Here is an 18,411-nt window from a genome sequence, read left to right on the forward strand (position 1 = left end):
GTAAGTGGAAAAACAAATTGATCTCTCTCTCTCTCTCTCTCTCTCTCTCTCTCTCTCTCTCTCTCCTCTCTCCTTCCCTCTCTCTCTCTCTCTCTCTCTCTCGCACACACACACACACACACACACACACACACACACACACACGAGCACTCAGAACTCTAAACCCACAAACCCATAGATGCTGCCACACTTTAAGCTGCGTGACTGAGATCTAGAGGGCTGGCCCTGGCACTGCTTTTCTTCTGCCCATGCCCTGTGTCTTCCTTCACACCTATTAAGAGGGACACGTTGGACTGTAAGGTCCACAAGAAAGGAACTAAGTCCTTTTTGTTATTTTCTCTTTTTCTCTGCAACACACACACACACACACACACACACACACGCACACACACGTACACATTACAAATAAATAGAACAATGAATACAGCAACATAATATGTGCTGAGCGGGGACTCCTGAACCCTGTGAAATTAGCTGGAAAACAAGGTGAGGTCTCCGCTGTGGGACACAGGGAACTTCATTTGCTCATTCTAGTGGTTGTTAGGGCCCTTGGGAAGGGGATCAAATTGATCACCTCCCGCTTCTTTCTCAGCCTCGCCAGTCTCCAACTGTAGAAGCTAAAAATGCTGTTTACTGAATAGGTACTACATGCCAAGCGGATACATGCATCGTTTACTCCAACAACCTGAGAGTAAGGTCATCATCACTTCCAATTTGCAGAGGAGGGAGCCAAGCCTGTGAGAGGGAAAGCACTTCCTCATTTGGGCAGATCCTCATTTGTTATTATTCTCCTTGATTTTTTTTACACAACTAGTAGGTGGTAGTTTGCAGTCCATCTCAAACAGTTGTAATCTAAAACTGGTATTTAGTGTGTACTGAGCAAGCTGTCCAGAGAAGGGAAAAGAGAATAATGAGACAATCAAATCTGGGGGGACGGGGGAGGGGGGGCTCTCTCAACATGGAGTGCAGGCACTTACTTTGTATCTGTCGTCCTGCTGGCCAGGGGAATGGAGATGCATTTCATGGGACCTTTGCTCTGGAAGAGTCTACACATTAATGTGACATTGACAGGAATTAGTTATTATCTGAGCCTCCCCATTAAATATCAACCAGTGGGATGTTCCCACTATCGCTGCTGGGAATGCAAAATTATACAGTCACTTTGGGAAACAGTGTGGCAATTTATAAGAAAGTTAAACACATATCACACACTTAACAAATGGCACAGCTGCGGTACTCCTGAGTATTTAACTGGAAAAAAAGGGGGAGGGGGAATTTATGTTCACACACAAAGGCCTGTGTACAAATGTTAACAACAGTTATTCATATTAGCCAAAGAACTAGCAACAATCCAGTTAGTGAGTAGATAAGCAAATTGTGTCACATTGATACAGTGGGATACTGTTCTGCAATAAGAAATGGCAAGCTATTAATTTGATGAATTCAGTGACATGGATGTACCTTAAAAGTATCATGCTAAGTGAAAGAAACCAGTCATGAAATATTACACACTCTTTTATTTTTATGCCGTTCAGAAGACAGAAAAATTATAGGGGTCAGAAATCAGATCCCAGAGTGCCTGGGAGCTGCGTAGGCAAAAGGGCATGAGGACATTTTTGGGGTGTTGGAAATCTTCTTTGCCTTACTTGTGGCTGTAGTTATACAACTGTGTTCCTTTGTCCAACTCAAACTGAATCTTTAAAAGGGTGGGTTTTATTGTATATAAGCAAAAAATCAGGACTTTAAAGTATCTATCAGCGAGTTCAAACCCACCATTTTCCGAATGGGGAAGTGACCTGCTGCAGCAGGTGTGAATTGGGAGTATGGGTTTGGCCCCAGTCCTGAGGCAGAAGGGAGCCGAACCCTTGACCTCCTCCTGCCTTGGTCCACCTCACATCCCAGATAGAACTGATCCTCCATCTCAGTGCGGCTTTGTGGGTGACTTTTTAAAACTCACTACGCTGTACTGCTCATCACACTGTTGACCTGCAGTTGGCTAGTGGGCGTCTAATTAGAAAACAAAGTAAATTTGCCGTCAGCCAGAATCCGAAGAACAAAAAACTCCAGTAAGGAACGTCTATGTCCATATTCCAGTCTCCTTTCTTTGAGAGGAGGAATAAAGGCAAAACAGTGCCATTAATTTATTCAGAAGAGTGCCTTGTGGGACACTGCCACCCAGTTTAGAAAGAACAAAATGTCCCAGAGGTTGACATCAGCTTCTTGTCTCAGAGAGCAGGCTACAGTTAAGGTGCGCCAGACCTGCTTGTAGTTTCCAAATCTTTTACTATCTGACTTCGAGTCCTTATGTAGCCACTTAACTTCTCTGTAAGACAGTGACAGTTCCTGCCTCCCAGGGTTTTTGTGAGGTTCAAAACAGAGATTGGGAAATAGAGCACTTAGCTCACCTAAGATAGACTGCTCTGGGATGTTCAGCGCTGGGCTGCGCTTCACAGGCCTCATCAGACCTTAAAGTCATTATTCCCCCATGTGGAGCCATCAAGCCCAGGGTGAGGAATCCATCAGAGAGTGAGCTGGCCAGGGCCTTGGGCTGTGTGTAGAGTTCAGTAAATGATTGTGGACCTGAATCTATAAAGTAATCGGTTGGGGAGATTGTAAGAATTGAAATTCTGTTTCTTAATTTGAGAGAGAGCCTTGTTTCAGTTTTGTTTATTTTATTATTTTTATATTTTTTGCTTCTAAGGAAAGAATGAATGAAAAAACAATTGAAGCCACAATTAGAGCCCTGATGAGTGCCGTACTCCTGGTTGAAGAGATGGTGTCCTCCCCAGTCACATCTTCACTCAGCCTCCTCTCTCCTTTTCCAGAAAAAATATACCCCAAGGATCCAAGAGAACTTATGCTACTTGGGGCCCAGCTAACCCAGAAAGCCAGGGAGACTCCCCACTGCCCCCCAGCAGGCGACTCTGGGGACACGCTCTGTAATCTCGAACCCTGTCTGCCTTCTGAGAGTTAGAGGCCAGTTTAACACTAACTGAAATAGGGTGGATGTTATGAAACTTAACCAAGTAAGTGTTCTTCCATTTTCACTTGAAAATATTTCTTGCTCCATCACATAGCCAATAGAAGCCTGTATTTACAAAACGCTAGCTAGTTTTAATAACCCAAGACACCTGGCAAATATCAATTGGCAAACTTACCGAAGACAATAGAATTGGTTTCTATACTGTGTATTGAAATCCCTTCATTACACACCACTTGTGCCTGGGCTCAGTTTTGCTTTCCTAACCGTTGTCTTCTAATGTGAAGTGGCCAGTGAGACTCACAGATTCTAGTGCATCCTGTCAGGCACTGGGTGCAAGTTTATGTCATGCCCTTGTACTCAAAGGGCATAATTTAGGCTGGAAGTAAGCATGCTAGGTTCCAATGTGTAGAGAACTGGATAAACATTAAAGCGCTATATGGCAGGAGAGCACACATGGTTTAGGTGCCAGAGATTTCTCTATTGCCCGGGACAGAATTATTATCCTCTTAAATAGCTTGGAGCCTGAGGACTAAAACACTAGAGTCAAGGCTAGTGGTCAAAGAGAGCCTTTAAAGACAATTCTCCCAATACCTAGCCCGGAGCTGTTTCCATTGGCCCACACCTCCTCTCCTTTGTGTAGGTTATTTAATAAATTCATTTCACAGCCTGCAGAGCACAGTAGGAAACAATGCAATTACTGAACCAACCGGAGGAACACAGCTGCCAGCATCTTGTTGATTCGGAATTGTCCAAACACTTCCATGTGGGGGTGGGACTGATACAACTTGCTGATTCAACAGTTGACATTGACAAATTGGAGTTTCATTTCCTCAGCCTTCTGTTGGAAGTGCTAATGAGCACTGCCAGGCTGCAGAAACACAGGAGGGAGAGAGACAGGGAGACTCCTTATCTACATGCTAACTAATTGAGCCTGGGTGATGGCAGACTTGACACCCTAGGTAATAGGTGGACACATTTGAAGCACTAATGAAGGCCAAATAAAATCAACACTGTCAACAGTTTTAAGTTCCACTTGCGGATTATGTGGGCCGCTATCTTCATCTATTAGAATGTTTGCTTTTCCTAATATTCTTTTATATGTTTCCTGAAACATTCTTTTATATGTCATGGGGCACTATGCCAAGATTCCTTGGTGTCTGGAAAATGGGGGGTTGGGGGTGGACCAGATGATTTCTGAGATCTCTTCCTGGCTCCATTTCTTGACTTGTTTGGCAAGAGAATTTGCCTGCAACGAATTGCGTGCCCCTTTCTCCTCACACATATTGATCCAGACCTCTGTTTTCCCCATTCATCTCCCCATTCATTCATTTTGGATGCTTACTCTGTGCCAGACTCTGTGCTAGGAACTAGAAATAAGATAGGGAATAGGCCAGAACACCACCAGACCCTTACTCTCAAGGGTTTACTTTCTAATAGGGAGACCGGTAAGTAATAGTGAATCAGGGACATGTTAGGAGGGAGCCCCCACTAGTATGAAAGCTCATAGGAGAACCCCTTCGTCAGACATACTCAAGGAAAGCGCCTCAACCATTTCACATTTTAAGTTGCTCCTTCAAATAAGAAGGTAAAGATTGGGAGGAAGATGGACTGTGCTCTGTGAGCCTCCCAGGATGTCGAGCACCCTTTCTGTGTAGAGCAGAATGTGCTAGAACACGGGCTGTGCTTGGTGCGGAGAGAAGGAATGATGTTTGGAGAAGGGGTGATAAGAGACTAACACTCAAAGTGCTGATATTATAAAAGGTTAAAAATTTAAAATGAAAACGTTAAGAAGATATTTTATAATTTCCTCCTTAGTCTGCAGACCACAACTGAAGCCAAGCACACCTTTCTGAACATCAGCTAGTTTCATCAGATCGTTAGAGCTGAAAGGTATTTGGTGTCTATATTTATCATTTCACACATGAGGCAGCTGGTGCTCAGAAAAGTTCATTCTTTTTCTCAGAAGTCAGATAATTGGCAGAACCAGCTCTAGAATCCCACCCACATCCTCAAATACCTTCCTTCAAAGTTCAGCCTACGCTATCACCTCCTTTACGCTTTCTCTCATACTTGCTCTTTCTCTCTTATTTCCTAACAAAACCCAACTTTAAACTTTTCCTCATTTAAAAAAGTAACGTGAATTTTTTGCCAAAATATTTGAGGTCTTATTACACCTCCCAACATTCTTTCGTCATTTTTTCTTTCTTCATCCGGCCAGTGAGCCTGGGACTTTCACAGCGAGGGCCTCAGGCACTGGGAACATTGTTCCTGTCTTCAGAGAGCTTGCAGTCCAAGGGGGGAGATGGATGGCAAGTCTTAAAGAATGTCAAGTTCTCCCTTTGGGATTGAAGTCCCTCCATGATCTGACTCTAGTCCTGTCCAGGGTTCTCTTGGGAAAGCTGGACATATTGCCAACACAAGAGATTGCTGCTTACATTGACAGAGTTCTCACAGAGACAACTTCCTACTGAACATATACCAGCATAGGGAGGAGGTGCAGTGATTTTTATGGGTTTTGCCCCAAAGGTCATTAGGCTGTCCACACATATCCTTTTCCTAGTAGTATTTTTGTTATGTTTTAGCATAGGAGCCAACTAGTATTCCCAAGATTTGTATGTTTTCTCATCCTTTCGATCTGTCAATTTTATTAAAAAACAAATCTTACTTGAATAAGACAGGTTAGCCTGAGGACTGGTCTTTTAAAACTAACCTTTTACTTATGCAAATGTGTACCTGGCGTCCAAGCCAGCCAGCAGCAGCCTTTTTCCTGTCTGTCCAGCTCTGTCAGAAGAGTGGACTTATCTTGGAGAAATGCGCTTTGTTGAGTCGGGCGTAGATAGACTCAGGAATTCTCCAGCTGCCAGACATTTCAGAGATTTTCAGATGTTTGTTTACTCAAAGCAAATTGGATCCATATTTGTATGGCATTCATTAGATTTAACCTGTTTAAACAGATTTTCTTTACAGGTAATCTTGACTTTCTTTTTAAATGTGTTTGCTTAAAAAATGTGTTTGCCTAAAGCCATCTGTAAGTAAGCCACTATAACACAGAGTATTCAGTGTGAAAATATGTATAAAAATGCAAACTTAACTTTGAGTGAATACTATACTGGCTTATAAAGGTGTCCAGATGATTTCTATCATATTATATTTTCACATTCTATCATGTCTGTAGTGGAAACTGTAGAAAGTGAATGTCATCTGATCGCTGGCATTAATACAACGACCAGGCTGCCCTGTAAAGGATTTATGTTTGTACATTTATAGCCCATCCCGCCACCCCAACACTTGGCTCTTAGACCCCAGGGTCTCAGAGCACTGGGGTAAGAATTAGGAGACCTTGAGCTAGTCATGGCTCTGACACTCACTAGCTTTGTGGGTTTTAGCATTGTGTTTTCATCTACAGAGTGTAGCAGGTAGATAGATGTTTTAAGGACCCGTGCACTTTTGAGACGGGTGAATTGCATCATAGACTATTTCCTTCCATTTTGCACACAGAAAATCAAAAGCCATATAAGATGTGTGACCTGCTTATGGCCACAGAGAGAGTCACCGTCTCAAAAGTAATAGCTCAGGCTCTTCTAAATGTTTAGGGCCTCCCCATGCCTTTGGCTCTCATGCAGGGCCCCTCACTGTCACTCTGGTATTGAACTATGGTTTGGGAAGCCCAGTCATTTACATTTGCTGTTACATCCGTTAGGGATAACTTCTGGGTAGATATTTAAAAGACGTGAGAGTAATAAAGTTAGATGGTACAATCCCATTTTAATAATGAATTCTGTCCTACAATGTCAATCAAAATTGGTGTCTTAAATGAACTTAAATGAACTTTTCTACTGAATCTCATTTTGGGGAGAAACCAGAAATTACAATGAAACACGAGAAGCCACTCTCCAGGGTGCTTCAGGCTTTCCTCTTCAACTACGTTTAGAAACAACTTCTATGAGGAATGAACAAGGTTCCCACACCCCGTTCTCCTTTGGATCAATATTATTAAATAATTAATACTAGTAAGCTTGTTTGTGGCTCTTATCATTAGCTTGTGACTTTCTGTGAATCGTGTCTCTTGATAGCCACACATTTAGGGATATCGTGGATATATAGGGTGGGGCAAATGTAGGTTTATAGTTGTTTGTGTGGGAAATCATACAATAATTAATAAATAAGAATACAAAATAAACTCCGTTGTGTGTACTCACAACTGTCGACTTTTGCCCCACCCCGTATATTTGATTGCTTAGAAGCAGATCACATATCTCCATGTAAAACATCCTGAATCATTCGTAGGTTCACAGGTGCCACTTTAACTCAACTTGCAGCTCAACTGTAATACTTGTCTTATTAGCTTGTGTCTGGGGAGTAGGAGTCTACATAGGAGGAAGGAAGAGAACTGAGCACCGTTTTTGAAATTAACAGATCATCTCTTGGCACTGCCTGTCCTCTAACCTCTAACCTCTGTCGTCTGGGCCTCCGAGCACTCCTATGTCCCACTCTGGTCCCTTGTTAATCTGTAAATCAGTCCAACCTCCCCTTCGGCAGGGCAGCTGGTCTCCACTGTGGTGAGGATAGGATGTCCCCTGGTGACTGAACACATTTATACGAATGAGGAAATGGAAATTAGAACCTTAACTCCCAAGAAGCGATTTCTGTTTTCTTTTTTTGAATTGTGAAAAGGAACCTGATGGGTAGACTTGCAGGCACAAGGAAAGGGGAAAGGCAGAAGATTCAGGCCTGAAAATGTCTCCAGGTCCAGTTCTCCTTGTCCACTCTGTATTTGCCAGCTTTTTTTTTTTCATTTTCTCTTTAAAAGCTGCAGTTACATTGCCATCTCTCAGGGAAGGAGTGAAGTTGTGGGGATGATGGGAGAAATGGGGGAAAGCAGACATGGACCGTTTTCACCACTGACCTGTGTGAAGTGTTTGTATCAGTTCTGGCTTTTGAGTCAGGTATCTGGGTCCAAAGATCAGACTCACAGACTAACTTTGGCAAGTTTTTAACCTCAGAGTCTCCATTTCTTCACCATACTCGGGGGCATCATGAAAACGAAAGACAATTCATACAAAACCCTTGGACCACAGTAGATGCTCAGTAAATAGGTTATGCTATTAAGAGGCCAGGAATGGTTGGATAGTAGCGTTAGCAATATCTGGAAGGCAGCAGCATCCAAGAGCATTTTCTAATAAATGATAGGTACAGTGTTATTTGAAGGAAGGATGTCAGAGTTTTCTGTGTGTTTTGCATAGATTTCTGGGAATAGAAAACAGGTGGTGAAGCTGCATGATGTACAGTAGGTCCTCAGGTACGACGGAGATCCGTTCTTACAGCGCGACCTAACGCGATTTTCGTTGTAAGTGGGAACCCACCTACATAAGCACCTACGTCGCTCACATGGAGCACATTCACAGCAGTAATGAAGTGAAACAGTAAAAAAAAAATTAACAATTAAAAGAAAGATAACAATTCCTGACCTTTACTTGTGGCAAATAAATAATAAAAAACATAAAGCACATATGTGCAAACGTCGAAATGATGGAACTTTTTTTTTTTTAATAAATAAATGGGAGATGGCGTAACCATGAAACGAGGTATGTGGAGTCCCGGGTAACACGAGGACTGCCTGTAGGCACCTCCAGATGTGTGCAGATGAAGCCAGCTGAGCTGCTCTGAGGAGGGTGGGCCCTTTGCAGAGAGAGCCGGGCAGGATGCTGGAAGGGGCTTGCAAACCCAGCCAGCAGTCACCGGGACGTTGGCTTTTTCATCAGCAGTCATCCATAGTGGGTCTGAGGCAAGAATCAATACCAGAAGGAGAAGGTGACAAATCACTCATTGCCCAGAGACTGGCTATAAATCCAGTGCCTGTTATTTTCTGTGTAACCACTTTAAAGAAACTTCCACAGGCACCCATTCCCTGCAACACAGAGCCTCACCTCAGGACTTCCAAAGGTCTTTTGGGAAGATCTACAATTACCTAAGTGTTGTTAGTTGTTCTTTCAGGAGAGTGAAAGATGGACCCTGTTCCATTCTGAGTAAGCTCTATCAGCATTCATACCGTCTTTCCCTCCCATCTGTTCTTCAGTACTCATGGCTTTTAGAGAAATAATCTGCCTGGAGGCCTGCTTGCCTCTGCGTGTGTCGTAGGCATGTGCTTTACACCTATTGGCCCTGACTTACTACAAACTCACACTTAGTACATCTCCCCCTCCTTCCCCTCACTGCAGAAACACACTCTTTTTCTGTATAGCCTCTTGACAATCTGAAAGAACATGAAAGACTGTCTAGTCCAGTGACTTTCAACCTTTTTCATCTCATGACACACATAAACTAATTACTCAAATTCTGCGGCACACCAAAAAATATATTTGTGCTGGCCTGACAAAAATGGGTATAATTTGATTCATTCACAGCAGACGGCTATAGTTGTATTGGCTATTGTCCCTTTTTATTTAACAATCTAAGGGGAAAGAGGTCCGTCCCCCTGACTGCTGCACATGGGTTGAAAATTGCTGGTCTTGTCCAGCCACTCCTGGTAGTGAGGCAGTGGCCAGGAGAGGGGAGGTGGCGCCCTCTCAGGGAGCACTGGGCCCGGGCCCGGGGGTCCTGCTTCAAGTTCACAGCTCCTGGGACTCCACTGCTCCTCCCCAGAGCACGGGCTGCAGACCTGAGGCTCTGCTCCCCAAGTGCCTGCACCTCCACAGGCTCCTGAGCTGCTGGAATGTCTGGAAAGGGGGAGAGATAGGCAAATGAGCCAGAGGGTTGACACAAGGTGAGCCTTTTTAGACAGCGTTGGAATGATTAGAGCCGGGAGTTGGGGACCCCACAGCAGCGTTCTGTAGAGAGTAGATCTTTTGTAAGCAGTGATTTATTTTTCTGCTGAAGGCCAGCCTCAGGCGGAATTGGGAAATAGCCAGCTAGCTGTGATGCAGTGATTTTCAAACCTTTTCCCCTTCCTTTTAAAACTGTCAGCCACTTACCTCAAATAGAAGCATCAGAGGAAGCCCAAGATGTAAAAGGAATAAAGGTGATTGGGCTGGGGGTGGGAGGCACAGTCTCCTTAGCTTCTCACCTGCCCCACCCTCCACTCATTGCAGGGCTCTCAGGGAGGCTGGGCCCTTGGTATTTGTTGGGAAGCCACTGTTGCAGTGAAAAGCCAGTATTTGGAGCTCAGCCCAGCCTGTTAGTTACCTTAGGCAAATCCTGAAACCACGGAGCCTGACTTTCTTTTCATGTCAATTGAGGATAAAGCCTCACATGGAAAGGTTTTTGCATGTAAATATTGATAGACAATGAACTTGGTTCATAGCAGACACTGTAAATGTTGACTCCCACCTCTCTTTTTATCTTTTATTTCCATCTCCCCTTTCTGTGCCCTTTCCCTTAGATGTCCTCTGCCTCTTCAGGAGCCCAGCGACCTATGGCTCTAGCGCTCTCCAGGGCTCAGCTCTCCAGGAAAACCACAAGTCACTTACAGTGTCTGCTCAGGGCAGGCTGTCCTTCCCCAGCCTGTCAGAGTCGCAGTTAGACCAGAGCTAGCTTGAACAATTGACATTCAAAGGAATTGCCCAGAGGGACTTGACAATCAGTAATCATTCCCTTTCTGACCAGCAGGCTGACTTCTGTCCTTGGTTGAGACTAGTTTAGGCCTTTATGTAACATGACTTCACATTCCTGAACAGCGCACACATTCCTTAACATCCTCATGTTCTGTGAAGTCACCTTGTTAATGTAAAAACATTCAAACCTGTAAAGAATTCTTGTGAGTTTATTTGAGCCAAACTGTCGACAATTGCCGGGAAGCAGCTCCGGAGAATGGCGGGTTTTCACCTTGTTTTATGCATTACAATCCAAGGAGGAGGTGTAAGTGGGTTACATGAAATTTGTTGGTGGTAGATTAACCTCTGGGATTGAATAAAAAGTAAAATCATAGACACTTCTTTTACTTGGGGCGGGGGGGGACGACTGTCCACTTTGGTGGACACAGGATAGTTAAGAGTCAGCAATGAACATGATAACAATAACAATGAAGGAATTTGTGGTATCTGTCCTGACGCCCAGGGCATATGGTTGTGTCCTAAGGGATCCGGAAAAAAGGGAAGTTACAAGTTATCCTGATATTTCAATGATATGTTATCTTAGGTGCAAAAAGACAATAAGTTCAGTTAAGGTTAAGATTGACTTTATCAGGGAAGATACTACCAGGATGTGACTACCCACCTTAGCTACTTTTAGTTAAAGTTTAATTTCAGACCCTCCTTTGTGGTTACTTAGGTCTCTGAGTTTGCAGACTGCCACGCAGGCCTTCCCTGAGCTTGTTAGGCTAGCATGTGGCCCTTTTTGTCCACAGCTTTTTAAAAACAGCAGGGACTGTGGGGAAAATAGGGTGAAGCAAATCACTCAAAACCCATTTGAAGTAATCCTGTTATTTGCAGATTTTTAATATTTCCTACAACTTTTGTGATATACTATGTTAGCACAGTTTTGGTAATATTGTTAAACTTAAAATCCTTTTATTCTTGAAATATTTATGTATAGTGCATATTACACTAGTATATGTAAGATCATTTTTCTTGAATAATTGGTGTTTATTGCATGTAACATCATATTTAAAATGGTTTTTGATATATTAATGTTTATTGCATGTAACATTATTATTATATTTAGGATCTTTTTTGTAGTATTAAGGTTTATTGCATGTAACATTATTATATTTAAAATCGTTTTTCTTGAAATTAAAAAAAAACAACAAAAACTCAGGGGGAAAATAAAAACAAGTTACCCTGACATTCCACAGCTATGTTATCGAAAAAAACTGAGGGTGAAAAAAACTCACAAGTTACCCTGACATTCCACAGCTATGTTATCTTAGATACAAAAAGACAATAGGCTCAGTAATGATTGAGTTGATCTTTGTCAGGGAAGATACTGGCCCTAGGGCGTGACTAACCATTATAAATGGCTTCTGATGAAAGGTTTTAATTTCAGACCATCCTTTGTGGTTACTTTAGGTCACTGAGTTTTCAAGGCCGCCACACAGGCCTTCCCTGAGTTAGTCAGGTTAGCATGTGGCCCCTTTTCATCCACAACTGACACTTCTCTTATCGTGCTGACATCATTGTACCATTTGCCAGTCTGTACAAGCCAGTTCGCTGTACAACGTCACATTCTATATCGGGACAGTCTGTTCTAGATCTCAGTGGCCTAACCCCCAGATAGAGAGGACTCAGGAGGACACAGGTGAGTTAGGCTCCATCCCTGACCTCAGAAAACTCATGCTCTTGTGTGAGACAGGAATGTCTGTAATACAAGTCACACTGTAAATCCCATAAAATACCAGGTGTCCCATTTTGGGAGGTTAGAGGTAAAAGATTTAGGAGGAGAATTGGCAGGATTTCACCAGGCAAGGATGAAAGGCAAAAAGAAAAGAGTGAGCCAAGGCTGGGAACCAGAAAGCACAGGACATATTTGGGGAACCAGCATAGTTTGGGGGCTTCACCGTGGGGATGGAGCCACGGAGGGGCATGTAAAATAAAGGTTGAGGTGATGGTTGGCTCAGAATGTGGGGTGAGGGCACCATCAAAGGATTCTGAGCAGGCGAGTGATGTAATGAGAGTCATGCTTTAGGAAGCTCCTTTGGCAGCTTATGCTGGTGACGATGGTGAGGAGTAGAGTCCAATGAGGAGGTGTTGCAGTTGTCCCTGTGTGAGATGTGAGGGCCTGAGCTCAACTGTGACAATGTTGCCCAGTGGCAGCGGGGTCTGTGGGGAGGAACACTGTGCAGCAGACATTATAGAGACAGGATCTCAAGCATTTATCAACTGAGTGGATGGCTTAGGGCTCTGGTAGTGCCTTTCTCGCGATGACAGGTTTGCTGTTTTTGCTTACGATAGCCAACATGGAGCTTGGTTTTGGAATGTTTGAGAGCTCATACTGAAAGCCAGCAGGGCCCACAGCACATTTGTGTGAGAAATGCTCACATGTTCCAATTCAGATAACAGACGTGGAGACAGAAATATGGCGAAACGAGACTTTAATATGTTCTCGAGAGCAGAACGTGGGGCAGCGAACACAGCCTATTTATTCAATCCCTTATCTGGTTCCTCATTGGCTGAGTACTATGGGGCCACCTGTTTCCTCAAAGGTCACCTAGGAATTGCTGTCTCCCATTGGGCCATTTAAATAATTGGGCTGAGGCCTTTCTAGCAGCCTCCACCTTCCCCTGTCCAGCTGGGGCAGGCACCTTGGGGGTTTTCACCATGATCCTGGCCCACGCCCACAGTTCTTTGTTCCTATGTCCTCTTCCCTCCTCCCTACATCCTGCTTGCCGGGGAAATTCAGCGGATTCCATCGAAAGCCAACCATGCCGGAGATGGATCACAGAGGTCCATGTCCTACACTTGGATTCTGTGATTGGTCTTTACTGAAATGTGGACAATCCTTTGACCCTGGGGTTATTGCTGAGTGATCCATGCAAGCAGGTTGCCCTTGGTTCCGGGAGGGGAGAGAGGTGTTCCCTCTACTGACAGGCCTTCTACCTGACCCCCCATTCCTGGTCATGTCCTGATCATAGCACCATAGCATTTTTAAATTGGAAACACCTGAGAAATTATCTTATCTCTGAACCCTCTGCTAGATATAAAACTATGGCCCCCACAAAAGGTCAAGTGTGAGTGAAGGGCAGGTAGTGGCAGAACCCAGACTAGAAACTAGGAAGGGCTGTCACTTCTGATCTTCAGAAAATATTTTAAGTAATTTTGTTTATATTAGAGTTACCAAGAGAGATGGAACCAACAAGACAAAAAGGAGATTTATTATGAGCATCAGCTCTTGCTATTATGGAGGCTGAAAAGTTCCACTATCTGCTGTCTGCAGGCTGGAGACCCAGGAAAGCTGGTGGTGTCATCAGTCTGAGTCCACAGGCCAGGGAGCCAGGGGAGCCAGTGGTGTGAATCCCCGTCTGAGGGCAAGAGAGACGAGATAAAAGGACCCAGCTCAAGCAGCAAGCTAGGAAAAAAAAAGTGGGGAGTTGGGAGGGAGGGTGAATATAATTACTGTTCCTCTGCCTTTTCTTCAGGCCCTCAAGCAATTGGCTGATGCCCACCTGTTCTGGAGAGGGCAGTCTACTGAGTCCACAGATTCAAATGCTATTATCGCCCAGAAACACCCTTCCAGACACAACCATGAATACTTGGCCAGAAATCTGGGCACCCTGATGCAGAAAGTTGACAACTCACATGAACTCTCATAGGCTATTTGGAATTGTTGGTCATGATACTTTGTTTGTACAGAGCATTTTCTAAGTTTGCAAAGTTTTAATGGACCTGTTTCTTCTTTTGACCCCCATGTGACTTCATTGGTAGACAGACATTGCTCCTCCCTACAGGTGAGCTAATGGAGGCGTGACAGGTGTGACCTTCGCTGCTGCGCGGTGAATACGTGGGAGAAGATCAGGACCAGAGCCTAGGTTTCTCACTGTGATTCCAGTTCTCTCCCACAGCTGTATTGTGAATTCTGCGCTGTGGCAAACCAGTGGTTCTCAAAGTGCGGTCCTGAACCAGCAGCATCAGAGTCACCTGGAAACGGGTCAGAAACGCAGGTTCCCGGCCCACCCAGGCCCACCGAACCAGACACTGGGGGCTGAGGCCTGGCAGGCTGTGCTTTAGCAATTTCTCTGGTGATCCTGCATGCTAGTTAGAGAGCCTCTGTGGTAACGGGGTGGAGTCTGTTCACTCTTCGGGGCTTCACTCCATTTTGCTCATATATCAAATTGATCAGAGAACAGGGACGATGGTATTATAAACTGACCATGAAAATCTGCCTTTTACTCTTCCTCCTATTTTCCTTCCTCACTCTCTCCCTCTCCTTGTCACTCGCACCAGCCAGCTACTTTGTGGTAACCTTTCATTAAAGTATCCTGTCCCTTAGGAAGCTGGCAGAGTAGCCAAGTGCTCGCACTCATTCATCCCACATTGCTTGACACTTACAAGCAGGGCGGGCACTAAAATCAAATGACAAAAACAAAGAAGGGAGGGAGGTGGTTGGATAGATAAACACTAGGCTATTTAAAAATATATATATATTTTATTGATGTTTTACAGAGAGGAATGGAGAGGCAGAGGGATAGAGAGTTAGAAACATCGATGAGAGAGAAACATCGATTCAGCTGCCTTCTGCACACCTCCTACTGGGAATGTGCCCACAACCAAGGTACATACATGCCCTTGACCGGAATCAAATCTGGGACCCTTCAGTCCACAGGCCAATGTTCTATCCACTGAGCCAAACCGGTTAGGGTAGACTATTTCTTAAAAAACAAAAACAAAATGTCACAGGCCCAAGTAGCAACATTAAAAACCAGTGTTACTGATTCACCTACAGATGTGAACAGAATACTATTTTCCGAAAAGTACATTTTCTCAACATCTGTAAAGTTCCAGCAACTGTATTGGTAGCTTTATGTACCTGTCTCAGTCACATCTCATACTAGCCCTGTGAAAAAGGTAGTATTGTCGTAATTTTTTTTTAAATGAGGAAACTAAGGTTTCAAAAAATCAACTTATCAAAATGTCCTATAGCTAAACATCATGCAGCTAGGTTTCGAATTCAAGCTTTTCTGGGTCCTCAATGCATAATCTCTCCATCACATTATCCACATTATCTCTTAGGATTTCTTTCTTTTCTATATGCCTTTTTTAATCCCAAAGCTATGGAATTTTATCAATGGTTATATGACATCCACCTTTCCAATAGGATTGCTGCAAACATCGTGTGGGCATTTGAGTTTGATCTGTGAGAAGCACTCTTTCTGAACCCCAAATTCATTTCTGACTTACTTGGAAAACATGTCAGTAAGATTAGGTATGAATTTAAAAATATGTATTCAGCCCTAGCTGGTTTGGCTCAGTGTATAGAGCCTCGGTCTTCGGACTGAAGGGTCTTGGGTTTTGATTCCAGTCAAGGGCATGTACTTCGGTTACAGGCTCGCTCCCTGCCCCTGGTCATAGTGCGTGCGGGAGGCAGCCAATCTATGTGTCTCTGATGTTTCTCTCTCTGTGTGTCCCTCCCGCTCCTTTCCACTCTCTCTAAACACCAATGGAAAAATATCCTCAGGTGAGGATTAACAACCAAAAAACATGTATTCAACCTTCAGGCCCTTTTCCTCTCTACTTTTTTGGATAGAGCCTGCTCAATAACTGAAAAGAAAAACTAGGAAGGCATGACCTCTAGTGGACTCACTGAAAACTTTGCTTTGATTTTATTGGAGGGTTTCTCTCTGAACACCCTTCCCCTGTTTTAATGGAATTACTGAATTTTTCATCTGAACGTTACTCTCATGACCAGACTTGAGGCTGTGCACAAATGCCACTTTTTTCACGACCTTAAAAATGGGGTTTCTGCATCTCAAATTCACACTGCACTTGTGTTTGAGTCCTTTAATGACCTTTCTCACAAGTGCCATCTTTTAACAGAATGCTTGTCAGTTAGTCTTTTTCTCACCCAACTATAAAACCTAATCTGACTGAATTTTTGGAAGAGACTGTTTGAATATGGGTGTCTGTATTTAATCCATCGTGCCTGGGTTCACTTCCAGGCAGTTGATAGCTTTGGAAATTGTATACTTCTATTCAGACTGTGTGATCTTTGGTTTCAAGGACTGGGCTGTGCTTGTGCCCATCACCACAGGTTTATTGCTTGACTGCCAAGTCCGCCCCACAGCTGATATGCAGTAACCCACATATGTGCTCCCAGGGGAGGGCTGGTGGGTGCCAAGAGCCCTCAAGGATTCTTGGTTGATTATACAATTGCTTTGTCCAAGCTTAAGATAGAACAGAAGACAAAAATCAGCCACTATCTGCTGGGTGGAGGGAGATAGAAGGTGTGAAAAAAAAAATATCTGGAGCAAAAAATAGATCTTTTTCATTCAAAGCAAAATAAATAGCTGGGGAGTGGGGATATTAATCTGTCTCCCATTGTGAGGAATGAGAGATGGCATATCTTTCCTGAATCTCAATTACTGTCATGGTCCCAAAAGTTCTACCAAAGTTGTCTTTCCTGAGTTGAAGAAAATGTAATCTCAGCTCTTGAAAATTTTAGAGATTTACTGTATGGTGAGGCCCTCCCTCTAATTGACAGCTTTGTCTTTCTTGAGTCCACACAGTTATTAAACTCCTGCTTTGAAACTGAGGGAAGGAGCAGACGGTCTCAGTTTTTAAACACATTCATGTTGCTGGTTTAACACACACATGTCTTCTTAGAGATGATGATGCTTGGGTCCTTCTGGGGTGGGCTGTGGGACCTATGTTTTCCCCAGGCCCCTTGGTTAGAGATCCTTGGATATAAGCAGGCGGAGTGGAAAGAACCCTGGATTGGGGATCAGAATTTTGGATTCTCTTCTTAGCACCTGGGCCAGGTGATATGCTGTGTATGTGTCACCTTTGGCTTCTGGGCTTCGGCAACCTGGTCTGGACCATGACATTTGGAGTACATAACCTTGAAAGTCAGTTCTGGCTTCAGTAACCCATGACTCAATCATGTTTTGTGGAGGGAATAAACTTCATCCACGGGAGTCCAAGAGTTACAGAATGGGCAACTGACTCAAACAGCATCCTTCAACGCTGTAAAGTTAAAAAGAATAACTAGGTACCGTTTTAGTACACAGTTTCTGGCTAGGATATTGAGTTCCCATTTTTACCCCAGTCCTCTGATTCTTGGTCCATGTTTTGATGGTTGGAGGAAAAGTAGGAGTAAGAAGCCATCTCTCAAAATAACCACTCCCACTTCAGCATTAAGAGATTTTCTCTTTGACTTTTCTTACTGTGCAGATGTGAGTTTAAAAACACGGCAACAATTAGCCCCTCTTTCCAATGCTGTACTCACGCTTTTAAACTGCAAATTTCAACTTCCCCACGGGGCTTTGATTGGTTTGTTTTTAAGTCTGGCTTCTTTTGATGTGAACATTTTCAAGCTCAAACAATCAAGTGCTTTTGTGGCTCAGGAGTAGAGCCTGTTCTTCAGGCTGTCAGTACTTTTTTCCATATCTGTTTTCCTGGGAAACACTTATTTGATCCCTTGGTCCTTCCTTTCATTTTGAGTATGGTTGTAGTTGTATTGACCAGAAATTTTATGGGGGACGTTCCAGTTTCATACAATGGAAAACTTTATGACTTCTTAACAGAGTTATTTCTTGAAATAACAGACTTATTGGATGTTACTACTTTGTTGTTTGGAAATTTGATTGAGGATAGTAGTGTTTGAAATAACATTTATTTAAATCAAGATAAAGACAATATAGGTTATCATTATTAATATACTAGAGGCCTGTTGCACAAAGATTCGTGCAATAGGCCTTCTTCCCCTGGCTGCCAGCACCGGTTTTCCTCCGGCACCCGGGACCCAGGCCTTTGGTCCGGCAGCAGCAGAGAAGCCAAGCCTTG

General features: G+C 43.6%; 1 protein-coding gene and 1 long non-coding RNA gene across 2 annotated transcripts in view; both read left to right on the top strand.

Annotated features, from left to right (window-relative positions):
• Positions 1-18,411, top strand: part of MB21D2 (Mab-21 domain containing 2) — a 135,591-nt gene that overhangs the window by 91,487 nt on the left and 25,693 nt on the right. The gene's annotated exons all lie outside the window — the stretch shown is intronic.
• Positions 4,793-10,724, top strand: LOC107182825. Its single transcript, XR_001513576.1, has 2 exons — positions 4,793-4,873; positions 10,362-10,724. It is a non-coding gene; the product is annotated as an uncharacterized LOC107182825 (long non-coding RNA).

Source organism: Myotis davidii, unplaced genomic scaffold (genome assembly GCF_000327345.1).
Source record: "Myotis davidii unplaced genomic scaffold, ASM32734v1 scaffold557, whole genome shotgun sequence".
In the NCBI taxonomy this organism is placed as follows: Eukaryota; Metazoa; Chordata; class Mammalia; order Chiroptera; family Vespertilionidae; genus Myotis; species Myotis davidii.